General features: G+C 43.9%; 1 long non-coding RNA gene across 1 annotated transcript; it reads right to left on the bottom strand.

Moving 5' to 3' along the window:
* Positions 1–852: 852 nt before the first annotated feature.
* On the bottom strand, positions 853–24,433 carry LOC310767439. The gene is made up of 3 exons (XR_014550904.1): positions 24,368–24,433; positions 5,739–5,961; positions 853–979 (listed from the first exon to the last, which is right to left on the bottom strand). It is a non-coding gene; the product is annotated as an uncharacterized lncRNA (long non-coding RNA).
* Positions 24,434–26,771: the final 2,338 nt, after the last annotated feature.

The following is a 26,771-nucleotide window of genomic DNA, read 5'->3' as shown; positions in this document are numbered from 1 at the left end:
TAGTGCAGAATGTGGCTGCCTTCCTACTGACAGGTTTGAGGTGAACAGATTTTATAACTGTTGGTGGCATGGAAAATATAGGTATATAAAGCAGAATTCCCTGGATGCCAAGTACTTCCCCGGGGCAAGTACTCTTTGGTGAGTCAAAAGCCTTATTGAGCAAAGATTAGCGGACATTGAAAATCAACACAACCTCGCCAGGGGTGGTGGTGTCTGCTCCCCCAGGTATCACGGAATAACCCCACCACTTGGCCCTCCATCATACATGTCATCTCTTTCATCAGTACCACACCGACGTGCATTTATTCGTGCAAGGTTCAATGTCTTTCCATCGAACCTGCTGAACCACAGATTTTCCAAGGGTTTGGTGTCTCCGCTATGCGTGTGTGACGGGGAAACTGTTGAATCTCTTTCACATATAATGTTCAACTGTCCCCTACATAGTATAGCCAGGGCTAAATTCCTGGGTCCTGCTTTACTGCGCTTGGTTGGCAGGCCTGTTGAGTCACACGCCGCACTGCTTTTGCAGGATACAGATCCTTCTGTAACTCTGCAGGTGGCGAGATTTCTGAATGCGGTTATCTCACACTCAAAAACCACCAAAAAACAACAACAACATCAAAACTAATCGGACTGTTACGATGAGAGTGCATGTCGGAGTTCGTCTTCAGTTTTCCTTTTCTGTGATCCGTCCCTTGGAGCTCTCCTGGCCCCAAGCTGTCACTTGGCTCTGCTCAATGACCCACCCTTCAATGTCGGATATATCTGTTTTTATGTCCCTGTGTTTTTATGTTTGTACATATTTTATGGGCTAATAGCCGTAAATAAATAAATTGTATAATTGAATTTGGTGAGAGAACGCCAGCAGAGATTTAAAATCACAAAACATGCAGCAAAGTAATGCATGGAAATATATATAGGCTATTAGACCTTTCAAATATGCCCTTCTGAGTTCCCAAAACTTCTTTCTTCCCCCATCCTAGAAAAAGACCACACATTTGTTACGTTAAAAATGTTGTACTTACAAATTCTCCAAAGCTCAGATTCATGTGCTTTTCCATACAGCATTCAGAAAAAAATTGCAAAGCCAATAAAACTTGGCTTAGTTACAGTGCTGAAAGTTTCTAGATTACTGGTGTAGGAATTAAAAAGAGGTTTGTTAGAGTGAGCAACCAGTTCAGACCTCCCCACACACTGAGCGCCTCTGTTAGACAGGAAGTACAATACAGGAGCCTAGTATGGGGAGGGCCAGTGTTTGGGGGACGTGGCACAGATTTTTGTAAGGGGGTGAGGGGGTGCAACCAGGCATCCCCACGACAGGCTCCCTCCCTCACCAAGCAGCACCTGGGCCGAGCCTTCAGGGATGGGGCAGCAGCAGTGCCTCCTTCCCCTCATGGCCAATGAAGGGGCACTCTCGTGCTTAGAGGGAGGGAGGGAGGGAGGACACTGCCACCCACCAGTTTCCTTCTCCTTGGTCTCAGAGTTGCTCCGTGTAAAGCTCAGTAGGAAGGAGGATGGGGTCAAAGCTAGAATTTGTTGACTCCACTTGCTGCCTCTAGCTCTGCTTGCCATGGCCTCTGGTTCCACCTACAATTGCCCTCTCTCTCTTCTGCCCCAACAATTCCAATGGGCACCAGTCACTGCCAGTACATCATCTAGAACATGGCAATGCTTTCTATACCATTTCATTTTTGCCTTAGCATTATTCTCTCTTCTGTTTAGTATAAGCTGTTAAACTAGGTTAGCTTATTTGTAGAGTTTTATACACTGGTGTATGGCTTGAATTTATTTTTTTTGGGGGGGGGGTTACTTAATTCGATATTAATGCTTGTTTCTAACATGCTTTTTGAATTGCTATACTTACTGCTCATTTGACATGTTGTGAGCCACTTTGGGCACAATTCTGGGGGAAAGCAGCATACAGATGATGGTGGTGGTGTGGCTTTGCTTCTGAGTGATTGTACACAGTCACTTTGGGTGCCTTTCATGCAGAGCGCCAATGGGCGCAAAAGGAGAAAAGGTTATCCAGTGGTGCTGTTAAGTGCCAGAGTCAGATAGATCCTCCACCAGTCAGTTAAATTAAGAGGTGCGTCGTATTTGGAGCCTGGACTTCCTAGACTGATGGTTCCCCCACTGTGAGAAATGAAGTTACAGGGGACCAGGCAAAGAGCACCCGCCCTGTGGAACCCGTCCCCTCATCAAATGTCAAACAGATAAATATCTATAGGACTTTTAAAGACATCTGAAGGCAAGCTTTAAATGGTTGATGTTTTATTGTGTTTTATATATTTTGTTGGGAGCCCCCCAGAGTGGCTGGGGAAACCCAGTCAGATGGGTGGCTTCTTCTTCTTCTTCTTCTTCTTCTTCTTATTATTATTATTATTATTATTAATTTACACTTAACAATTAAACAACAACAACAACGCTTCCAGATAGAGCTTTGCTGCAGCTGAAGTACATGGGGGAAAGACCTCTTATTCTTATGCGAAGGAGCCAGCAAAGCTCCATTGCAATGCTGCCACCTGCTGTATATAGAGAAAGAAAGAGAGGCAGGAAGTGCTTTTCCTAATGGGGGGAAATGTAATTTTAGTATGGATATCAACTAACTGAAGCTTGTTTATTGACCAATCAATTAATGAAAATAAGACTTTTAACTAATTGATCAGTTTAATCTTTAATTATATTAATGGTATTTGCAAAGCTTAAGGCAGGATTCCTCTGGTGAGCCCTGTCTGTGGAAGCCTGGCACATTGGCACAAGGGCTTCCGCTCGTGCGTCAGGGCTTCCTCCCTCCTCTTTCTCCCCCCAAAGTGGCTTGGGCAGGTGCCAGGAGAACCCCAGAGCAGCATGTGGGGGAAGGAGAGGGGGAATTGTTCCATCTGGCAAGCTGAAATACTTGTACAGACGGAACCTTAATCATAGGGCGACAATGAATCTCAATCTTAAACCAAAAATTGAGGAGTCTGAAAGTTTGGGACAATTTCTAAAATGCAAGTATAACAAAACCCAGCACTCTCTCACTGAGCCTGTGAGGTAGGACAGGCTGCAAGATGCTGGCTGTGCTACCCAGGCCCTTGCTTACGTCTAGGCAGCACTGAGGGTTGGTGACCCTTCCGAGTGCCAAATGCCAGGCTGGGCACACCTGCACCACAAACAGACAACATAAACACAGGCAGGCACACACTTTCTGCAGAGGGGGTATTTATCAACAACAACAACAACATTTATAATCCACTCTCCCTAGAATCATAGAATCATAGAGTTGGAAGAGACCACAAGGGCCATCGAGTCCAACCCCCTGCCAAGCAGGAAACACCATCAGAGCACTCCTGACATATGGTTGTCAAGCCTCTGCTTAAAGACCTCCAAAGAAGGAGACTCCACCACACTCCTTGGCAGCAAATTCCACTGTCGAACAGCTCTTACTGTCAGGAAGTTCTTCCTAATGTTTAGGTGGAATCTTCTTTCTTGTAGTTTGGATCCATTGCTCCGTGTCCCCTTCTCTGGAGCAGCAGAAAACAACCTTTCTCCCTCCTCTATGTGACATCCTTTTATATATTTGAACATGGCTATCATATCACCCCTTAAGCTCCTCTTCTCCAGGCTAAAGATGCCCAGCTCCCTTAGCCGTTCCTCGTAAGGCATCGTTTCCAGGCCTTTGACCATTTTGGTTGCCCTCCTCTGGACACGTTCCAGTTTGTCAGTGTCTTTCTTGAACTGTGGTGCCCAGAACTGGACACAGTACTCCAGGTGAGGTCTGACCAGAGCAGAATACAGTGGCACTATTACTTCCCTTGATCTAGATGCTATACTCCTATTGATGCAGCCCAGAATTGCATTGGCTTTTTTAGCTGCCGCGTCACACTGTTGGCTCATGTCAAGTTTGTGGTCAACCAAGACTCCTAGATCCTTTTCACATGTACTGCTCTCAAGCCAGGTGTCACCCATCTTGTATTTGTGCCTCTCATTTTTTTTGCCCAAGTGCAATACTTTACATTTCTCCCTGTTAAAATTCATCTTGTTTGTTTTGGCCCAGTTCTCTAATCTGTCAAGGTCGTTTTGAAGTGTGATCCTGTCCTCTGGGGTGTTAGCCACCCCTCCCAGTTTGGTGTCATCTGCAAATTTGATCAGGATGCCCTTGAGTCCATCATCCAAGTCGTTGATAAAGATGTTGAATAAGACCGGGCCCAAGACCTGTGGCACCACACTAGTCACTCTTCTCCAGGATGAAGAGGAACCATTGATGAGCACCCTTTGGGTTCGGTCAGTCAGCCAGTTACAAATCCACTGAGTGGTAGCATAGTCAAGACTGCATTTTACCAGCTTCTTTACAAGAATATCACGGGGCACCTTGTCAAATGCCTTGCTGAAATCAAGGTAGGCTACATCCACTGCGTTCCCTTCATCTACCAGGCTTGTAATTCTGTCAAAAACCGAGATCAGGTTAGTCTGACATGACTTATTTTTCAGAAATCCATGCTGACTATTGGTGATCACAGCATTCCTTTGTAGGTGCTCACAGACTGTTTGCTTAATGATCTGCTCCAGAATCTTCCCTGGTATTGATGTCAGACTGACGGGGCGGTAATTATTTGGGTCCTCTCTTTTCCCCTTTTTGAAAATAGGGACAACATTTGCCCTCCTCCAGTCTGCCGGGACTTCGCCTGTTCTCCAGGAATTCTCAAAGATGACTGCCAGTAGTTCTGAGATCACATCTGCCAGTTCTTTTAATACTCTTGGATGCAGTTCATCTGGCCCTGGAGACTTGAATACATCTAGACGAGCTAAGTATTCTTGTACTATCTCCTTAGTTATTCTGGGCTGTGTTTCCTTTGCTGAATCATTTGCTCCAAATTCTTCAGGTCGGGCATTGTTTTCTTTATCGGAGAAGACTGAGGCAAAGAAGGCATTGAGGAGTTCAGCCCTTTCTGTGTCCCCTGTTTGCATTTCACCATCTTCTCCTCTGAGTGCCCCCACTGTTTCTTTGTTCTTCCTTTTGCTACGAACATACCCATAAAAGCCTTTTTTGTTGCTTTTAACCTCTCTAGCAAGCCTGAGTTCATTCTGTGCTTTAGCTTTTCTGACTTTGTGTCTACACGTGCTGGCTATTTGTTTGAATTCCTCTTTGGTGGTTTCCCCCCTTTTCCATTTTGGAACATCTGTTCCAAGAAGGCATCATCTATGTCCTCCGTTTGGCTTGGGGATCTATAGTAAACTCCCACAATGAGGTCACTGTTATTCTTCTCTCCCTTAATTTTGACCCCTCTCAAAGGGGTCCAGGCTGGCAAACACACAAATAGTAAAACAATAAAAACATGCAAAAATTTGGGGGGGCCGCTAGGGGGCGCCTTGGAAGATGGCGGATATTAACATCTATCCAGCTCGCACGAGGTAACTGGCAACCAGTGTGATTCTTTCAGCAGGGGCATAAAGTGGTGGCAGTATCCTGCTCCTTGCTTCTTTCCTCTCCCTTCTAAGACCTTGTAGCAAAGGAGCCCTTCGCAACCGTAAAGAGAGGGGTAGATCACCATAAATGGCTTTGTAGGCTGAACCCCAGGCTCACCACACCTGACCTAAGAGTCAATATGTGTAAGAGAAGGTCCTGTGGCTAAGTAAATAACTCAACCAGCTTCTAACTTCAAATTTAAAAAAACCAAAGATTTATAAGTGAATGAAATGATCCCAGGTGATTCCTCAGAGGCATTCAAAGGACGGACCAAGAACACTGGAACCCTTACCTTTTTATCTGGAGAGATTTGATATAGGGTGGTGATCAGGGGGGAAATCCACCTCTCCTAGGAAGTCAGGGATCAACAGCATCGCTCAGCTCTCACATGCCCAGTCCCAGAGGGGGGTCAAAGAGGCCACCCCCTTCATTTTTCAGAGCAAAGGCTGTGAAGGGGGGGGGGTTGGTATGCTTCTGATTCAACTTGTTTCTCTTCATTAATGACATGAGAGTTTCTGGGGACCACAGATTCTTTCAAAAGGACACAGAGAAAGGAGACACACGATCTGCAATTTAGAAGTTCCCCATTGTACCAGTGTGATGACTCTCCCGCAATGCAGATGATCCCTAGCGTGACTCAGGAATGCCACTTAGCCCACCTGATTGTTCTGCAATGTGGGAGGAAACTGCTCATGCCTCAAAAGCCACTTCCAGCCGTGAAGCCAAGCCTAAGCACATTGTCATGGACTGGCTGGGTGCAGAGGAGAGGTGAGAGACACCACCTGGGGAACCCCCAAGGGAACCCCCAGGGAAGAAGGCTCAGAGTCAGGGGAGTGGTGGTGAGAAGAAATGTGTGGTCAAAGGGAGAAGGAGCAGGCTGGGGGGAGGAGGTGTTGGAGGCAGAAGAGGTAACAGGGTTTGGTGAGCAGGAAGAGGCTGTGGCAGAGAGCAGTTCAGACTCCGAGCCTGAAGCAGAGGATGGAGAGAAGGTTGGTCAGCAGGCAGAGAGGAGACAGGCTGCTGAAGAATCCAGGGAGTCTCCCCCTCCTGCTGCAACCAGCTCCCCTCCCCACTGGTCTCCCAGAACATGCAGAGAAATGCTAAGAGCCAAGCAGAGCAGAGATTGGCTGTGCACAGATGCGGCTGATGACTGTTTGGGAAAGAACCTGGAGAGGAGGAGCCTTAGGGAGTGGTGGGAAGGCAGGGACCTTCAGTCCTCACAACCGGCTCATTGGGACAAGACCTACTGGGAAGAATGGCTAGAGTTGCTTGGATCACCAGGCCTGAGCTGCTTTGGTTTCTTTGAACAAATCGTTAACTGCACTGACACCGTGCTTCTTTATTGCTGACCTATGCTTGACTCCAGGTCCTGACATGCATGATCTGAACTTCTCCATGCCCACTTCCCTGAACCTTTGTAAACTTCTATTCCTTTGTACTCTCTCCCACTATCATATTTTAGAGTCCCTTCCCCGCCTTTTGATGCTTTGTAAAACAACACATACATTGATGGGATGACACGGATGTACTTGCCCTCCCAAGCCTTTATCATTCTTGTAGTGCTTCCTGACTCCTCCCTAATCTGTTTACCTATGGACACAACCCTCCCTTATGTGGTTGAGGCTTGACTCTGGTCCTTGCCTTCTTCCTCCGGGTGGCTTCTCTTACTCCATCTCCCCTCCCAGTCACATCATCTCCCTCTCCAGCTACACCATCTCTCACATTCTCTTCTTCAGTCCTGGCCAGGAAAGCTCCTCAAGGCATGCACAAGGGCTTGCATGTTCTTAGTCTATAGCACATTAGAGGAGCCGCATGCTTTCTCCCAAGGAAAATGAGCTACCAATGGAGTTTTGGCCGCAGCAGTTTTGGAAACCATGCCCATCACACATATGCCACCCACCTAGAAGACGTGCTTCACGACTCATGCTTCCTTGTGAGTGGCTCTGTGCCATTCCAAGGTGACTACAAGGGAGGGGGCCTCTGTGGATGTTTTCTGCATGCCTGGATGGATGTCTAAATATTTGGCTTCTCTGACATTACGCTATATCACATCACACTTTTTCGGTTTAGGGCATTCCGGTTTAGCTCCCGGTAGAACTAGGATTATGCTTGGTCACCGAAAGCTCCCCCACTAGCATGCAAACTGGGGGCTATTACTTGGACATACTTGAACCATCATCTCACACCAACATCCCTGGCATGACAATATGTTAATATTTAATGGTTTGGGGATATGGAGACGCACTTAATCAACAGTGAAATAAATATTTCAATTCTAAGTTAACCCAAGTCCCCCTCCTATGTTTTGCATTCAACTGGAAATGAAACCTCTGCCAGAGCTAGATCTTTGGGGTTCTGGCCTTCAGGGCTTTCAGTGTCCCTCCTCCTCTTCCAGATTCAAGCACAAAGGCAGTTAAAATGTGGAAAATTCAGGAAATGCAGAACACATCATTAAATCATCTACTCAGGAAACCTTGGCAATCTTTACTTCAGCTCACATAAGGTCTACTATAAATGAAATCTGTATTTTAATTATTTCCAGTTTGGAGACTCCTGACGTGTGCTACGGAGCCGAAACTCTTCACCAAAGGACGAAAAAAAAAGAAAATTGGGTGGTAGAAAAGAAGACTGTTGCGGCTAATGCGGAACAGTTGCTAGTTATATTCCACATTGCCCCAAGCAAACCTCTTCCTTTTATCTTTGAGAAAAAGCCCCCCCTCACTGCAGCTTCTGGACTCACATTCTGTTTCCTCATGAGTTCTGACAGGTTTAACCAGAGCAGCTTAGTGAAGGAGCCACTCTCCAAATAACCACTGAGGCTGTAATTCTTTTAAGTTCCAGGACTAGCACAGAACGTTATGCTGGCCTTTCGTGATGCTGGGTAGGCAATGAAAGCTGTTGACACACCTTATGTTTTGCATAGCATTCCTGACTACAGAGAGTGGAAGAACCACAGACATTTTTCGTTGCTCCTCCACCTCGTTTGTTTTCTGCACAAATTGGATGTAAGGCTGGCTGCAACCTGTGAAGGTACCTACCTTCAACTTCTCCAAAACCCCACATGCTTGCTGAGCAGTTTCCCATTGACATTTCTGAACTTTTGAAAGGACCAGGCTCTAGTTTCCAGAGAATAATGGGAAAGGGCTGGAAATACTTTTTGAGTTAAACTTCCATGATGCATGTTCATGTGAAAAACAGAAGTCCACCACATAGAAGGCTGTGCAGCATCTTTGTCTTGTGGAGCCACAATGACATGCTTGGTGACAGGCCTGGTTTGGGGAACCCAGGTCAGCTGCAGATCATCAGGGGAAAGGGAAATTTGCAGTGGAGAAAGAGCAGACTGCAGGAGCATACTTAACCCTTCCCTCACCCACCACTTTCCTCTGTCCCAGCCATTTTTACTTACAAATCCCAATATGGCAAACCCACATCTGAACCACAGCTGGGGTGGAAGTGGATTGGGGGAGGGAGTTGAAAGGAAAAAAATAAGCAGGCAGCAGATGGGCTAAGCATCCCCCTCCCACCTGCTTCTTTTTTGCAGCTAATCTCCCCCTTAGAAACATCACTTTGCAGCTGTGTGATGGTGACTCGGGATCTTACACTCATATGATCTTGTTCTGGCAGAGACAAGTAGATCTGTTTGGAGTTGAGATGGTTTAGGGCTAGAAATAGCCAGAGAATTTACCTTGATCAGTTATCTCACACAAATATTTCAGGTATCAGTGAACTATCATCCATACCTTTTGTCAAGAAAAAGCCTAGTCTCTAGCCCTTCCATTTCCCTCAAAGCGAGGCCAGTACTTAAGCCTACCAGCTCCTGAATCTACATCAGCAGGATATATTCTCTGGCAGAAAAAACTGAGCAATCCCATTTACGATTTACACCAGCAAAAACCATCCATGCCTACCTCTGAAGCTGTCTATCACCTTCCCGTCTCCCAGCCAGGTATCATGCTATTTAGCCACCAGACGTGGCAAAAAAATAAATACCGGTAAATCACTAGTATAGGTACAAATTTAGGAATGATTGCTAAAATTTAAGTAGAAATGCAACACATCTCCTATGGGAAAGAACTATATGCCTTCTCAGTCTGCTGTTGTTGATGGTCAAGCCCTTGCTCTCCTTTCTTTAAATGAGATCTGGAGTGCACAGCCCTGCAAATAAAGGGTTCATTGAAATAAGAGGACTGTCCTCAGTATAGAAAAGCATATTCCCATCCTGCTCACTTCTATACTGTTTAATACCCCTATTATCTCTTATACCTTGACTGCTAAGTTTACTCAAAAGCCTTTGGTGAGAAAGTTTGGCAAAAGTGTTTTGGAAGTTCATGTATATACTGCATGGCTGCTTGTTGATACTCTTCAAGAGCTTCAAAATGATGGTGAAGCTGGATTTCCCTTTGCAACAGCCATGCTGATTCTTCCTCAGCCAGCTTATTCTTCTATATATTTTAATAATTCTGAAATGAATACAGTGGTACCTTGGTTTAACAACAGCCCTGTTTACGAACTATTCGGTATACGAACTCCGCAAAACCGGAAGTAGTCTTCCGGTTAGCAAACTTTACCTCGGTCCACGAACGGAACCCGAACGGTGGAAGGACACCGGAGGCAGGAGGCCTCATTAGGGAAAGCGCGCCTGGGTTTAAGAATGGTTTCAGTTTCAGAAAGGCCTTCCAGAATGGATTAAGTTCGTAAACTGAGGTACCACTGTAGTGCTTTCCATCAATTTATCTTGAACTGAGATGTAATTTGTAAGCTCCCTCCTAGATCCCCTCATTTTAAATTGAAAAAACAGTGTTTATTAACTGTCAAAACATTAACTGTTGGCAACACTGATTACTATTTGGGTCAAAGGTAAGACAGCAGGTGAAAGCAAGCCAAACCCGGCACAAAAAACCATTACTATTTATAAGTGCATATGTGACCAAACAAAAGATGGCAGGGTTTTGAGCTATTCATCAAAATTTGGTGCCTGTGGTCCTAGGTCAATGAGAAAATGTGTAGTGTAGCATTCTATGATAGGTTTCAGGGGGTGGAAGAAACTGATGCTACTTGGCCAGAAGCCTTCCAAAAGGGCAGTTTAACAACAATGAGGTACTGAACACCACGACCTGACCTCTCCTTCCAGGAAAGGAACTACACTGAAGGACTGGCGTAATCCATCCAGTCTTCCCCCTGCACTATGGGCTATGACAATGATGGGCTTTATCTGCACTGACATTTAGAGAGACTGTTAGCAACCCATAAGAAAATGACAGCTTTTTGGTATGAAATCAGATTATGGGTTAGAAATACCACAATCTTCTGTCTTTGCTCCTGCATTTTGTTTTGCAGCCACAGCTACCGGGGAAAGTTGCTGTGTTCACTAGGCCTGGCCTTCTGAGCTGCTTGTTTCTTTGAATAAAGAGTTACATTCACTGAGCCCATGTGAGTTATTACTGACCTGCTCCTGGCACCTGCGCATGACAACTGGCAGGAGGGGCACCATTTTGTGGTTCTCCTCAGGTGCCAAAATATCTTGGGCTGGCCCCGGTCACACTCTAGTCTTCTCTTTAACCAATTTGCTAAATCTGCTTTCCATAATGTTAGACATCGTTGTGACTTCATTCATTGGCTAAAAAGTGGGAGCAGTTTAGTTTTCCCCCAAACAAATGAGAATCACAGTGCCTGCACATATCGCCCCATTCTCAGATTTGACTCTCTTTTTTAAAAAAAAAGATGGGAGCCTGGGGAATATGGATTATCTGGGGTGGGGTCTGCTCTGCTTGCTTCATCTGCAGATGCCTAGGCTCCCTGCACTACCAGGGTTGCTGGGCAGAAGAAGGAACCCCAGACTGTTGAAGCTAGGACACACAACTGAACAGAATCTTCCTGGATCTGGGAAACAGGTGATCCCAGAGGACCAATAATTGCAAACCTTCCAGCCTATGTGCTATTTGCTAGTCTAGCCTTTCCCAAGCTGGTGCTGTGCGGATGTGTTGGACAGATGTTTCCCACCAGATTCAGCCAGCATAGCCCAGCTGGGACTGATGGGAGTTGTAGTCTAATATATCTAGAGGGCACCAGGTTGGGAAACGCTATCCTAGTTTATCCCAGGTACTTCACAGCGCTTAGACCTGATAGGATCTCACTGGTATAAAGGCCAACTTTACTATTTTAAAAATTTCTTATTACAGCAACACATCAGAATAAATGGCCCACATAGTGAAAGCGTGCCATTAGCTGCCTAACAGTTAGTAGGTGGTATATTTCACCCCACCTCTCTCTCACTCTCACACACGGTATTTACTTTTAACAAATATTACTAGCCTCTAAAGTTTTAGTTGATTAATCTTTTGGTTTAAAGGTTGCAGGTCAAGTGTGCTAAGGATCGCTCATCATGGTGTGCGAACTGATGTCACTGCACTTGTCGCATGGCCTTGTCTATGCTGAGCTTCTTTTGAAGGTGAGGGATGTGGTACAGCCTGTCAGACCCTTTTACAAAGAAGAAAAAGAGTCCTCCTGCCTTAGTCTGGCATCTGCGCACTTCTACCTCCCCCCACTTTTTCCCTGCTTCAGTTCTGAGTTCATGCAGTGAAGTAGGATTAACAGCTTGTTAACAATTCGGGAAGAGATGCAGGAGGCCCAGCAATGAAAAATTCAAGCTGTGAAAGCTGGAGACAGGCAACAGTTTCAGATTTGGAAGTTTTTAGAGAGGCTTTGTTTCCCATTGGATACATACACACATTTCTTTTAAAAACTGTCGCCTCTGGTCAAACAGGTTTGGCAGGGTTTAAAACCTGCCATACCTATTTGTCATATGCAAATATAGGATGGAACTAACCACAAATAGTGACAGTTATATTTCTGTGATGTTATTTTAGCACCGTGTTCATTGAGCAGGTTACATGGTCTCTCAAAGTTCTCACCACCTCTCTTTTTAATCACTGTTGGTGCATGTAACGGGGCAGCATATTTGCTAATTTGAAAAAGCTTATCAGCATCTTGTTTGGAATTCTGTAGCACTCTGGGCTGCATTATGTACCTCTTCCTCTAGTCTAATATGACAGACAAAATAATTAGGTGCAGTAATTGGTAGGATTGAAAAGGAAATGAAACAATTCTCATCTTTATCACAGTGATCCCAGGGAGTGGCACAATAAAACAATATAAAACCATTACAAAACAATATGCCATAAATTGATATTCAGTGAAACCATAAAAGCACAGATAACAAATACTCAGGAACCAGGACAGCAAAAACGACAATATGCCTGGGTAAATAAATAGGTCTTCAGCTGGCGGCAAAACTTATCAGAGTTGGCATCAGCTGTCTCTTAGAAAGGACATTCCATAACTTGGGTGCCACCATGGTTATAGCAGTTTAGGGGACTTGCAATGTTTTGCATACATGACCTTGCTATATTCACACCCACCCTGTAAGGTGGGTTGGCATTATGATATCTTGGAGTGACTGAAAGAATGGTAGATTGCTTGAGGCTGCCTTGGGGGTTCAGGCAGGGGCAAGATCTGAACTAGGGACTTCCTGATTCACAGCTCTGTCTCTTCCACTACAGCACACCAGCTCCTTGCATTTGTTGGATTTCTCCATTATAATTAATATCACAATAAAGCTAAATATCTCACCAGATTGATCCATAGTTAAATGGAAATCGAACCAGCCCCTTCTTCAGTCTGCTCTCTAACCAGATGGAATGCTGTTAGGATTTAACACAGACTATTCTATAGCCTCCTGTGTGCAGCACTACCTTTGAGGGGATTTCTTGTACCAATGCCCCCCTCATCCCTGCCTGAGCAGAGTGTGGCTGGGCAAAGCTGTAGATATGCACTGCTATATGGAAGGTATAGATTGGATCACACCCATCATATTAATTACGTACTCAAGAGTTCAGCATATGAGATCATGACCCCGTTTGCTGGAGAACAGAATTTCATAGGAATGTTCTCACATCCTTAGTAAAGTCAGAGAGCATGTATGCAACAATATTGCATCAAGCCAAATTGAAAGATTGTTTAAAACATGATGAAAATGTTGTTTTTAAAGAAAAGCAATGATGATTAAGAAAAAAAAATTCCAGGAGCAAGTCATATACAATGCACATGTCTGTTCTGTATATCTAACTTTTATATCAATGGCAGACTGGAATCATCGCTTAAAGTAAAGTCAAATGTCCATTTTTCAGATTTAATTAAGACATCATTTTGATGAAGGCTAAGCTAACATAAACAAGTTAGAGAAGTGGAATATGAAAAATGAACTGAACACAAAACCTGGAATGAGTTTGTATGCCTGAATTGCATGACTGGAGCAGAAAATGATATGAGCCCCGACATTCACTTACAAGGGAGTTTTGTTGTGCAAAAAACATAAAGAAGGAAAATATCAAAAGTATTTGGCAAACACCCACGAGAAATGAACTTGTAGAAGTTAAACTAAGATTCTCTAAAACCGTGGTTTTCAAATTTTCTGCCTTAATGGATCCCTTTCCACACTAGCATACTGTACTTGCTGGGGAACTTTTGCATGATGCAAAGGATTCTGGGAAATGTTCTGGGCTAGGGCACCCATCAAGTTTGCAAGGAGTTTCAGCAGTCAGCCTTGTTGTGCTCAACCTACGCACGAGAACCAAACCAGAACTCCCCTGCAGCTGCATGCAATATATTGGGCTCTTCCAAGGGGGAGGCTGCAGTACTACACACACCTGGAAGTAAGTCCATCAGAGAGGAGATAAGCGTAAGATTGCACTGCAAGCTACTATTCCATAGACACTGAAAATCCTGAATCCTGCTCCACCCAACCCTAGAAGATGCAACAGCACACATGCTTGGTTGTTATTCAATGAACAAGCCGGCATTTGTCTGAATATGTGAGCAGGGGCGGACATAGGGGCTGGCCAGAAGGTGTGAAAAAATGACATCTTTGCACTCTGACTCAGAGGAGCCTCGGTGTCCCTTTCTATGTGAGAAGGTATTACAGAAACTTCTTCCCAGCCAGGAGAGAAATAATCAGAACACATAGACATCATAAAGACCAAGTGACATGTGATGCAAGAGATTTTCCTTTTTTTAAAAAAAAAACACATTTATTGGTTTTTCAATTGATTTACAGCCATCCTTTTCACACACGTCAACATTTACAATAAATATTTGAGATCTCTCAACATTACACCATTGAACATGTATGTGTAAACAAAAAAGGAAAATAAAAATTATGTTACTTATCTACTTGTTGTGTTTTTACTTCCTTCCACCTCTTACTTGGGTCCATAGAATTCTGTGTTGTATGCCTTTCCAATTATAGCTAATCTTCTGTTTATCATCTGTTCCACAGTTTCTACTAGTCGTCTTTACAAGAGACATTCTAGCCCAGTCAAGATTTTTAAATCACTGCAGTAATCTTTCAGACATTTTTTACAATTACTCCAATTGTTGTTACATTTTTGGTACTCTTGGTCTCTTAACCGCCCTGTCAGCTTGTCCATCTCTATGTATTCCATCAGCTTCCCTTGCCAGTCCCTCTTCATGGGAATTTGGTCTCCTTTCCAGTTTTGTGCTACCAATACTTTCGCTGCCGTGGAGGCATGCATGAATAATTTCTTCAAATCTTTGGCGATCTCATCCCCAATGATTCCTAAAAGGAAAGCTTCTGGCTATTTGGAAAATGATAATTTAAACATCTTTTTTAACTCGTTATAGATTGTATCCCAGAATTCTATCCTATTTTTTTTTACATCTCCACCATGCATGATACATTGTTCCTACTGCTTTGTTACATTTCCAGCACAAATCTGAATTTTATTAGGTGTTAAATACTAGCAGAAAAGACCTTCATATAATTTTCTTTAAGGGTATAGCATGCTGTGAATTTGAGATCTTCCTTCCACAGTTTTTTCCATGCTGAAAGTTGAATGTTATGGCCTATATCCATAGCCCATAACAGGGAGAAATGTAAAGTATTTCACTTGGGCAAAAAAAATGAGAGGCACAAATACAAGATGGGTGACACCTGGCTTGAGAGCAGTACATGTGAAAAGGATCTAGGAGTCTTGGTGGACCACAAACTTGACATGAGCCAACAGTGTGACGCGGCAGCTTAAAAAAGCCAATGCAATTCTGGGCTGCATCAATAGGAGTATAGCATCTAGATCAAGGGAAGTAATAGTGCCACTGTATTCTGCTCTGGTCAGACCTCACCTGGAGTACTGTGTCCAGTTCTGGGCACCACAGTTCAAGAAGGACACTGACAAACTGGAACGTGTCCAGAGGAGGGCAACCAAAATGGTCAAAGGCCTGGAAACGATGCCTTATGAGGAACGGCTAAGGGAGCTGGGCATGTTTAGCCTGGAGAAGAGGAGGTTAAGGGGTGATATGATAGCCATGTTCAAATATATAAAAGGATGTCACATAGAGGAGGGAGAAAGGTTGTTTTCTGCTGCTCCAGAGAAGCAGACACGGAGCAATGGTTCCAAACTACAAGAAAGAAGATTCCACCTAAGCATTAGGAAGAACTTCCTGACAGTAAGAGCTGTTCGACAGTGGAATTTGCTGCCAAGGAGTGTGGTGGAGTCTCCTTCTTTGGAGGTCTTTAAGCAGAGGCTTGACAACCATATGTCAGGAGTGCTCTGATGGTGTTTTCTGCTTGGCAGGGGGTTGGACTCGATGGCCCTTGTGGTCTCTTCCAACTCTATGATTCTATGATTCTATGAAAAGGTTTGAAATTTTGGACTCAATAAGCATATTTAAGTTATTTTCTTTCTGACTTAATGAAGGGAATGTAACACACTGCAGCAGCATCCATAATTAGCAGCTTCTCTGAGGCTGTAGTAAGCAAGAACATTCAATGTTTCAGTTATCAAGAATACTACAGTTTATGTGTGTGTGCGTGCACATGTGTGATACATACATCTCTATAGGCTTTTATTACTTTTCTTTCTTCTTGTTCGGATGGAAGTATTTAGTTCCTGTTCACATGGTTACACAAACCTATCAGCAAAGTGGCACTGAAAAGCTAAAGGATGCTTTATCTTATGAATCAGGATTGGTTTAAGAAAAGAAGACCATTAATTCTTGTTGATTTTTGACCTATCTTGGTAATAATATATAGGGTTGTAACCTGTAGGGTTGCCACCCATCCCTAGAAAAAGTGTGATCATCCATTTTTAGAGAAAAGTATCCCCTATCCTGTTTAGACTTTAAACAGGTTGGCTTTTTTCATGTACTCAAGCTCATCTTCATCCTCAAAAGTATGCAGGCTGAGCCCGGTGGGAGGAGGAGAGCGAGAACTTGAGCGGGAGCTTGTGCAGGCAGAGGAGAGCCAAGAGCGAGAGTTATGGCAGGAGGAGGAGTTTGAAAGAGAGAGTTTTTGCGAGGTCAGAGAGTGGGTCACAGAGATTGAGAGAGTGGGGTGGCAGTACACAGGACTGCCACTGTGGTGTCTCAGGTTCTGCGTAGGCAGAGGGGGCTAGGTGGGACTTGGAGAGCGAGAGGTTTGCATGGACCTGGTGGAGAATGGGGGTGGGGTGGGGGAGTGGAGTGGGAAAGAGTTTTTACTTGGGCAGAGATGGGTGGATCAGAGATGGAGACTTGGAGTCAGAGCATGCAAGAGAGTAACAGATTACTTTGAGGTAATTTTAGCCCCCCATTCCCCCCTCACCTATCTCATATTTTGCCCTACCTGTCCATTATTTTGCCCGACCAAAGGTGGCAGCCCTAACTCAGAGCAGAACTATTGAAATTAATGAGCAGAATTAACTTAGGTCTATTTTTTATTGGATCTACTTTGAGTAGTTGTGTGCAACCCCCCACTCCCCTCTACAGGATCAGGTGTGTCCCCAGAGCAGCACACAGGAGAAAGAGATGGGGGTCCATGCCATCTAGCAAGCAAAAATGCTTGCACTAATTTAACAATCAGAAGAGGGCAACATTGAATTCTACACTTATATAGTATTGATGCATTTTTGAATAGTATAACATTTAGGTCAAAGCACTTGTTCTTTCCAGAGCCCTGTAAATATTAAATAATAATAATTTCATTATTTATACCTCATCCATCTGGCTGGGTTTCCCAGCCACTCTGGGCGGCTCCATATGCAGACGGGACGAGGGTGGAGACCTGATGCTGCTTCAGGTCTCGGTGCATTCAGGCCTGAAGTGAGAATGGGACCAGGCCCAGTTCCAAAGCTGGGTTCAGACTCAACCACTTCAGACTGAAATTCAAAGCTGATGTTATCCTCCATTGTCAGATAAATAAATTGATAAAGATTAAGAAATATCCCTGCACATAGAAAAGTAGCATGCCAGAGAGGCTGGGCTAGAACTCCTTGATTTGCTGGCTTGCAATGTGTGGTGATTCCCTCCTCCCAGAGCAACATCCAATCATGTGAGCGTATATTAGCAATTACAGCCCACCCCCATTTACTACCTCAATGAGAATCAGGCTTTTGCAATTACCGGTATGCTTAGATAATATTAATTTAGCTTGAGGAGATGCATCTTCAGCAACTAACATAGAGAAAGCTGTGACACACTTCTCATGCTTTAGCCATTTGTATTGGCAAAAAATAAAATAAAAAAATGAAGGAGTGGATTATACAAGGAACAGAATTAGGTGGTTGTTTCCCTGGAGGATACCACACCAGCCTGCAGTTGATGGGGTTGAATATTTGAATGATTCCCAGAGGGGGTGGGCAATAAACCCTTATGCACATGGAAATTAGCATGCAAAGGAAATACTAGCCAAAACTTAGCACTGACAAGATTGTTTTCTATATGCAGAGAATGATTTGGTGAAACATTCAGACGTGCAGCCTTCATCCCTTGCAAGGTGAAGTGGGAAAGTCCAGGAGAAGCCTGTGGTGGTACAAACTGATCCTAAGATACCAAAATCAAGGGTTTAAGGTAATTTGTAATAATATGTGATTTATAATGATGCATAGACCACTGTGGACCCCTCAAGTCAGGCTGGATGCCTCAGAGCAATCCGTGGCTGGTGAGGAGCATTCCTGGGTGGCAGGGGGAGAGTGGGGCACTCCAGCTAAGCAGGCCCAGCCCCACTGACACTAGGGATAGACGAAGGCTGGAGCGACCCCCTCTCCCCCTCCCCACTGGTCACCATGATGCACAAGGGATGCTCATTTGACTACCCCTAGTTTCAAACACCCATAAAAAGCTTGACAGGCTAATAAAATATCTCTAGTTCATTGCACTACATCTACTTGTTTTATCTTTATTTTCACTTGCCCCATCCAAAGGCCAAATCAATTCAATAAAATAATTCTTCCTAGTTACAGTTCAGGCTCAAACAGTTTGGGCTGGATCTAAATGAAGTTAAAAACCCTTAACTCCACTGAAACCACCATTAAGTCTCAGCACTGAACACTGCTGAAAGAAATTCTAATTTCTTCTTCTTCTTTGACTTTCTCCCCAAGGGGAGCATTTTGTCAAATATTCTCAGATATTTTTGCGTGTTTTTTAAAAACACAACTAGATAAAATTCTGAAATGCCTGGTCCCAGGCAAGCTGTGCTGGAGAAGGAATTAAAGATGGAGGACCTGGCCAGAGAGAAGTGCCTGTCCCTGTCACTACCTGCCTAACTTCAGAAGGCGGGGGGGGGCTGTGATAAATTGGATATTGGAGGTTGGCAAATAGTGCGTCTGAAGTGGCCGTGTGGCCTTAAAACAAAGGAGTTCCGTAGAAGACAGGGCTTTCTTGGTAGAAATTTTTTTTTTATACCTACTATATGGTCAGAATTAAACACTGTGGAACTTTCAAATGCAAACTTTTATTTTTGGTATGAACCAATGTTAGCATGTTTTGCTATTTAATGTTAAATGAAGAAGAAGCATTTTGATTTGTTACAAGCCATGCACCCCATATTAAAGGGTGCTATACATTCCCTTCATTTGTGAAGTCTGTTCACCATGTTTGCCCTACAATATATTTTGGGTTTTGAGCCCTTTCTAACATTTCATTTTTCAGCCGGTATATTTTTCCAGTACTGGAGCTCTGCTTTTTTAAAGTCCTACCTAGAAAATTTTCAGTTACATCATTTGCACAAATATGTTGTTGTTAACATTGAAAAACCTCTTTGCTTGCAGTTGTATATTTTATTTGGCTAAAAAAGGTGCCCATGTCTAATACATCACATGGCCCTTTGGTGATACTATTTAAGCTAGGAATTCCAAAACTCACAAATACCGAATAGCCAAATGTTCCAAAGCTCTCCTCGTACCCTAAACATGCAATATATCTCCTCCTTCTCCAAACAGAAATAGATTTCTCTCTGATTGGTTTGATAAATTTGACCCAAGATTTCCATTTGGAGTTATTGGAGTTCCTACTGTTTTTCTGTGTGTTGGTGGGCCAACCCTAATCGCCCACATCTCCCAGGGAGACCATAAATTATGGCAATGAGATGGAGCTTTGTATTCCTTCTGCTCAGAAGAAGGCAAATCTGCAGCGGCATTATTTTGACAGCCCTGAATTTAATTCATTGTTTTATGACAGATGGGGAAAGTGTACATGCTCATAGTACTGATTTATGATCATTTGGGTCTGGAGGATTCTATAATTTGCAAGTAATGTGAAAACAGATGGATAGACAGACACTAAAGCGCAGGCTGACCGGCACATTCTCACTGTTCATTCCAAATGGCATCCATATGGCCCAAACCTCATTCAAGGAGATCTTCATTAGCAGACTTGGAGGTGGTTTCCCCCCCCCACACACATAAAACCGGGTTCATATATTGTTGAGAGGACATTAATGATGCCTGATTTGTGGGAGTTTAATTAATGAAGCCCAGTGTGTCCTAAACTTGTCAGAGTGGAAGCACACAGTTTTAAAATGGTGTGCTGTATGCAAATTCATGTCTTTAATCCCCAATGGCTGGTTATTAAAAAGCAGCTTTGGGAGGGAACAATTTTTGCTGGAAAAGCAGTAGGGAAGGGTTTATTCAACTCTTTCCCCTGCTTTTTCCCAGGAACTCTCCACCCTGCTCCCTTCCTCCTATGTGGTAGTACGTGGTTGTAATGAAAAATATTTGTGGGATGAAAGCAACTGTGTGTGTTTAGGGATGGATGAGATTACAGCAGAAAAGTGGCATGGGAGGAAAAGGCTGTGCACCACCTCCCCACTCTCATTTCTCACTGAAAACCATCTCCCCTGGAAGTTGCTTTTTGTTGCAGGAAGTCTCTGCTTGCGTTTAAACTTTAAATAGATGTGCTTGCATGCAACACACAGTTTGAATAGCCCATTGGGCTATTCACTGCCCACATTTCTGTGGGAATTACTGTTCTGACTGTGTCTCCTCAGCGCAGTGACTCATGCAGAGATTCACTCAGTAGCCTCCTCTGAAGCCAGGCAATTCTGCCGTGTGACTTTGGATTGAGAAACAGAATGATCCCCAAACAGAGAAAAATGGTCAAATTACCCCACCTCAGTGGAGGCAGATGAGAAAGAGGCAAAGCCAGAGCACTGAAACAAGCAGCGATGGAGAGCAGAGCTTCCATGCTGAGGAAGGGATCTAGTTCAGCAGCAGAGCTTCTTCCTTGCATGCACAAGGTCCCAGGCTCAATCCCAGGTAGGGCTGTGAGAACATCCCTGCCTGAAACTCTGGACAGCTACTGCCAGGCTGTGTAGAGTCTGTAGACGATACTGAGCTAGATGGACCAATGCTCTCGATTCGAGATAAGGCAGTTTCCCACTTCTATGTTTAATTGAATAAATTGTTAGATTCACAGACTTTTAAACTTTTAATTACCGTAACTAAAATGGTTTCCTTGGGTTAGCCTGGCAGCATGTGTATATGTGAGTTTGTTTATAAGACTATCTTTGAACTACCAAGTCATTAAAAATATATTGTGGTGGTGTACAATAAAATCATTAAAACATAATGAAATATAGAACAAATCACGCACACAAAGAGATCTACTAGTGCTTATAAAAAATTCACATGGCCAGCATCACCTTAAAATAGGCTTCTTTTCTCTCCCACAGGGAAATAATGTGTTATCTTTAGAAAAAGGAAACCTTTGGAACTGTTACCCAGTGTGCAAATGAATGCAAATTTAACCACCAGATTAATTCACTAAACTCATACAATTGATTAGCTGCATGGCAGAACCAATTCAGAGGCCAGCAGATGTGTGTTTTGGATCCCCTCGGGGCCTCAGATTTCAATGGCACCCTGTGCGATGCCAAAATTCATTGACCCTCTGCCTCTAGCACTCCAGGGCAACCAAACCAGTTGTGTTCCCCATAATCTGCCTTTGGCCACCTGCGCCTGCGGAAAGCATGGGTCGTTCTCACCAGCAGTAGTTAGCAGCCATGAATCCACCAGAATTTACACCAGTCCAGAAGAGGGATCCAATTCAGGCCCTTCTGCTGTATTAACTTGGAGATGTTGCAGCAAAAAAGGGTGGGGAATACCCAGAGGCATCCATAGGCTCCCTTGTGCCCTTGGCAAGAGGCTGTGTCAGCGCCTGCCCCCCCCCATCCCTTGCAACCTTGGCAAGGAGATGTTGGCTGTCCGGAGCAATGGAGAATTGCCCCAGGGAGTGTACAGACAGGTGAGTGGGCAGGCAGCTTCCTAGCCAGAGTGGAGGGGCATGGTTTTTGCACCTCCCCTGGGCTTGCACCCAGGGCTGGCCAACCCTGCCAACCCCGAGGTTCACCCCTGGAACACCCCACTTTCTGTTCCAACCGCCACAAGCTGTCAGGGCTTCCGATGCAGAAGTGGCTCCCAGTCCTCCTCAGCCCCTCCTTTGGATTGCTCTACCCCTTACTTCTGTGTAGAAATGTACTGGCTGCAGCTGTTCTTGGATAATTTCTTAAAATACACCCACCCACCTGCTTGTGATCTTATTCTTAACATCTTGCAACTCATGGTCACTTTGAATGAGACTTCTTTTTCAGGGATTGTTGACATAGAGGGGTAGTATCTCTCCTAATGATGTTCCAGGCCTAAATTTTAAGCATTTCCAAAACAGTAATTTTCTAGCCTTTTTGCATATGGAGATGCAAGGGAAAACCTTCTTTCCGGTTGTTTAGTAAGAAGGAGCCTTCCTCTGCCACCCACTGTTTTGGCACTGAGTGCAAATATACTGAGATGACTGACAACCATATGGGCACCTGGCATGCATTAATTTTATTTTATTACAGTATTTGCTAAATGAAATCAAATATTTTGCTACTTGTGTTACATTTTTTTCTGTTTTGCATTAACTTGCAACATTGTTGTCTCCACCACTACTTCCCCAGAGCTTCTATTTTCATCTAATGCCCTAAGATTATTATTTTTTCCTTTTGGAAATGACGCAAAGTCTAAAGGTTGTGATCTTCTAAATTAAAATGCCTTTCAACAGTTTGTTCAAGCTTGTTTGTTGTGATTGCTGACTTGTGCTGATTTATGAACGGGGTATCTGTAGTCCCGTTCCTCCCACCCCACTCCAACATACTGCATTTAAGATCTCTAGTCCTTTCAGAATTCTACAAGTTTCAGCGCCCTTGTTTTTCTGGCTCTCTAGGGCACATGTGAGAAACTTTTGGCCCTCCTGATCCTGCTGAATGACAACTCTCATCATCCCTGCCCATTGGCCAGGCTTGCTAGGGCTGATGTGAGTTGCAGTTCAGCAACATCTGGAGGGTCATGGGGAAAGAGCAAAGTCTCAGGGCAGGCTCAAGGTGCAGTCTATTTTCTTTCTAGCTTGAAAGCATTTCCTGTTCACGCCTAATATTTGCTTGACACAATGTCATCTAACTTCCCCACAAACAAATCAGGAAGAAAGCTCAACAAATAGGTCACCTGGTAGTGACTGAGGACTCTGCCTACAACCCACTACAAACCATTCTCTGCCCCCACCAGGGGACCATTAAACTCTGCCTGCCCCCCCCCCCGCCCCGGTGAGTCTCTATCCCACTGATTTACCAGGCATCACTTGCTACCTCAAAAGAACCTCCTTTCTCCCTCACCCCCAGATATGAGCCTGTTGCTACTAGGGAGAGGACCTTTTCTGTGATGGCACCCAAGTTCTTGACAGCTCTCCCAAGAGACACCCACCTGACACCTGCTTTGAAGTAACTGCAGCAACAGGCAAAGATCTTTTTGTTTCTCTCCAGCCTTTAAAATATCCTAAGCTCTTTAAGGGGACAATTCGATGCTCCCTGGAAGGGTGGCTAAGGGGCCATAGTGGGCTGTGGATTTCCCACTCCAATGGCAGAGCAGGACATCCAAGGGAGCAGAGAGTTTCACTGCCAGAGGGAGAAACAGCAGCATCTCCTCTGTAGGGGAAATAGCATCTGGGTGGGGCTTCTTAATCAGGAAAAAGATATAGAGAGAAAGGGTTACCTTCACCTCCTCAGCACTGCATGTCACAGTCCACAACAACAAGAACAAGAGAAGTGATAAAGGATATTTCAAGAAGAGTATCAGAAGCATCTCAGTTGCACTAGATCAGCCCCTTGGGTCTGTGACATATTCCAGAATACACATCCCTTCTGGTAAGGGTGAGGTCAATAATACAGTTTCAATAATACAGTGGTACCTCGGGTTAAGTACTTAATTCGTTCCAGAGGTCCGTTCTTAACCTGAAACTGTTCTTAACCTGAAGAACCACTTTAGCTAATGGGGCCTCCCGCTGCCGCCGTGCCGCTGCTGAGTGATTTCTGTTCTCATCCTGAAGCAAAGTTCTTAACCCGAGGTACCACTGTATATGGTTTAGATATTATCCTTCCATGCCCACATGAGTGAGATCAGCAGAATACCATCATTTGCAGCTTAAAGCTGGAAGCGAAGACAAGGTTTATTTAACCTTCTACAATAATAGTCCACGATGCTTGATTTCCCTGGTATTATCCCTTTTCTCTCCCTTAAAAACAATCATCACACAAACATGAAGAAATAAAAAGTATTTACTTACATAATCTACATCTTGATACAGCAGTTTACTGTAGCAAAAAGAAGGCCGGTTTAAAACTACTAAGTTCCTTAGTTCAAAAATGGTGTCAGGCAGGCAAGTGTGGTCAGCTGCCCAGGCAGGAAGGAAGTTTGTAGCTCTACAGCTTCCTGCTAAAGACAGACAAAGGAAGTGATCTCACCCAAGTTCTCTCTAGCAAGTTTACAGGAAAACTCTGTGAGCCTCAGCCCTTCATGCCCCCATCTGGGAAAACATGAATTGTTCCACAAATCAAATCAGATCAAACCACATGTTCCCACCAAGAGTGCCTCAGATTGAGGCATAACTTGCCAAAGATCTTAGAGCAGGGGTCTAGAGCAGGCCGTGGGCCAGTCCACCGTCCCTCAGACCATGTGGTGGGCTGGAATATATTTCGGGGGCGGTGTGTGTGTGGAATGAACGCGTTCCTATGCCCCACAAATAACCCAGAGATGCATTTTAAATAAAAGGACACATTCTACTGATGTAAAAACATGCTGATTCCTAGACCGGATTGAGAAGGCGATTGGGCCGCATCCGGCCCCCGGGCCTTAGGTTGCCTACCCCTGTATTAGAGGGCAGTAGCTTCATAAAGAAGGAGCTGGTCCTTTGGGTATTTAGGGCTTTAAAGGCAGGAACCATTAATCACTACCTTGTACGGGGCCCAGAAGTGGAATATGTAATCAATGCAACAGAAACAGTAAATAAGTCATATGTTCCAGAGACATAATGTTATCAAAACTTTAGCAGTAGGATTTTGCACCAACAAAAGTTTCCAAACACTTTTAACAAGCAGCCCTGCACTGAGAATGATATGCTAGTCCAAACAAGACATAACTAAGGGTTGCTAGTCCTACTCAAGAGTACAGCAGTTTAAATTAATGAAAATGACTAACATTAAGTCCATTAATTTTAAAGTGTCTACTCTGAGTAAAATTTAGTTGGAGACAACAATTTGTCATCGTCACAAGATCTTCCCTCTCTAAAAATGCTGTGCAAGTCTTTAAAGCAGCACCAGTCCCTGCAAAGCGACAGCACACGACCCTTGCAGTTCTCACGTGCTGCTTCTTGCAAGCCAGCTGCAAAAACACACATTTCTGACCTCTGCCCAAGTATGTGGTCATGTTCCACTCATAGTTACCAGCCATCAGAAACCATTGAAGAAGATATGTCTTTTAACTATTTCTACCTATTGAGGAAATATATTACAAATGTCTACGTAGAAGGCCACATTTTAACTTATGTACATGAAAAATGTATGATGGTGGCTGGCTTTTATGTGGTGAAAACAGAAAGAGATACACTTTATGACTTTTTGTTTTATTCATAAGGTAGTTTATTATTATTATTTGTTAAATAAAGGGCATGTGAAAAAACAGAGCTTGGTTTCTTTCTTCTGGGTAGGACACAAGGTTTCTATAAACTTCCAGGCTCAGCTCCTCATTGAAAGGGCTTAAGTTTTCCCTTTTCTCTCTCCCTCCTTCACTCTCTCTTAATTCATGGGGTCATTAGGGTATTCCCATATAGCTCTAATTGAAGGAACTCATGTTTATTGAGTCATGAGGATTTGTAGTTGAATGCTTCTCCCAGGTAGCCTTTCGATTCTATATGCCCAAGATATGAATTGAGTTAATTCTATTTTACTGTCTGAAATATAGTATTTTGATTAAGAGAAAAGACAGAGCAGATCTTTAAAAAAGCCTTAAATTATGAAGACACTTTTCTGTATGCTGAATTTTTTTATTACTCTTTACAGATGATATTTATAACCCAGCCAGCCATATGTGGTTATAAAGATTTATTATGAGACTGTGGAATAAGTCCTGTTAATGTGTACAGTAAACGTCCGAGGTTTGACTTTGTAAGCCTTGGAGAGTTTTAATAATATGAAGCTATTTTGATAGAATGCCAAGCAGGGTAGAGTTGGAACAGTGCCTTGTATTGACAAGGGGGGAAGGCTATGTGCATAAGTCTGCAGATACGGTGTGTGTGGTTTAGTTGAAAGTGCTGGAAGCGAAACCTGCTTCTCTCTCTCTCTCTCTCTCTCTCTCTCTCTCTCTCTCTCTCTCTCTCCCCTTGACTGAAGTGATCCTAAATAGCTAAAAAATGGACAGGCTGAAAAGTAAAGTGCAAATATTTTTACAGTTCTGAATGTCTGCAATAGACGTCCTATTCCTCAGCCCAACATGCATGTGCTCTGAGATGGAATAGGGGCTGAAGAGCTGTTCACACGCTGGAAGCTCAAAGACACACTGTGTTGCTCCCATTGACATGTCAGAAAGGCTACACAACATGGTGTTGCTCCTCAAAATGAAAAACACCTTTTCTGAAAGTGTTCCGGTTCAGTTTCTTAAGTAGCATTCTTAGGCTTGGCGAGTGGGGGGGACGA

This window comes from Podarcis filfolensis (assembly GCF_964270895.1).
Source record: "Podarcis filfolensis genome assembly, chromosome: 7".
NCBI lineage: Eukaryota > Metazoa > Chordata > Lepidosauria > Squamata > Lacertidae > Podarcis > Podarcis filfolensis.
The sequence above is the reverse complement of the archived record's forward strand: the minus strand, read 5'-3'. Positions and strand labels throughout refer to the sequence as shown.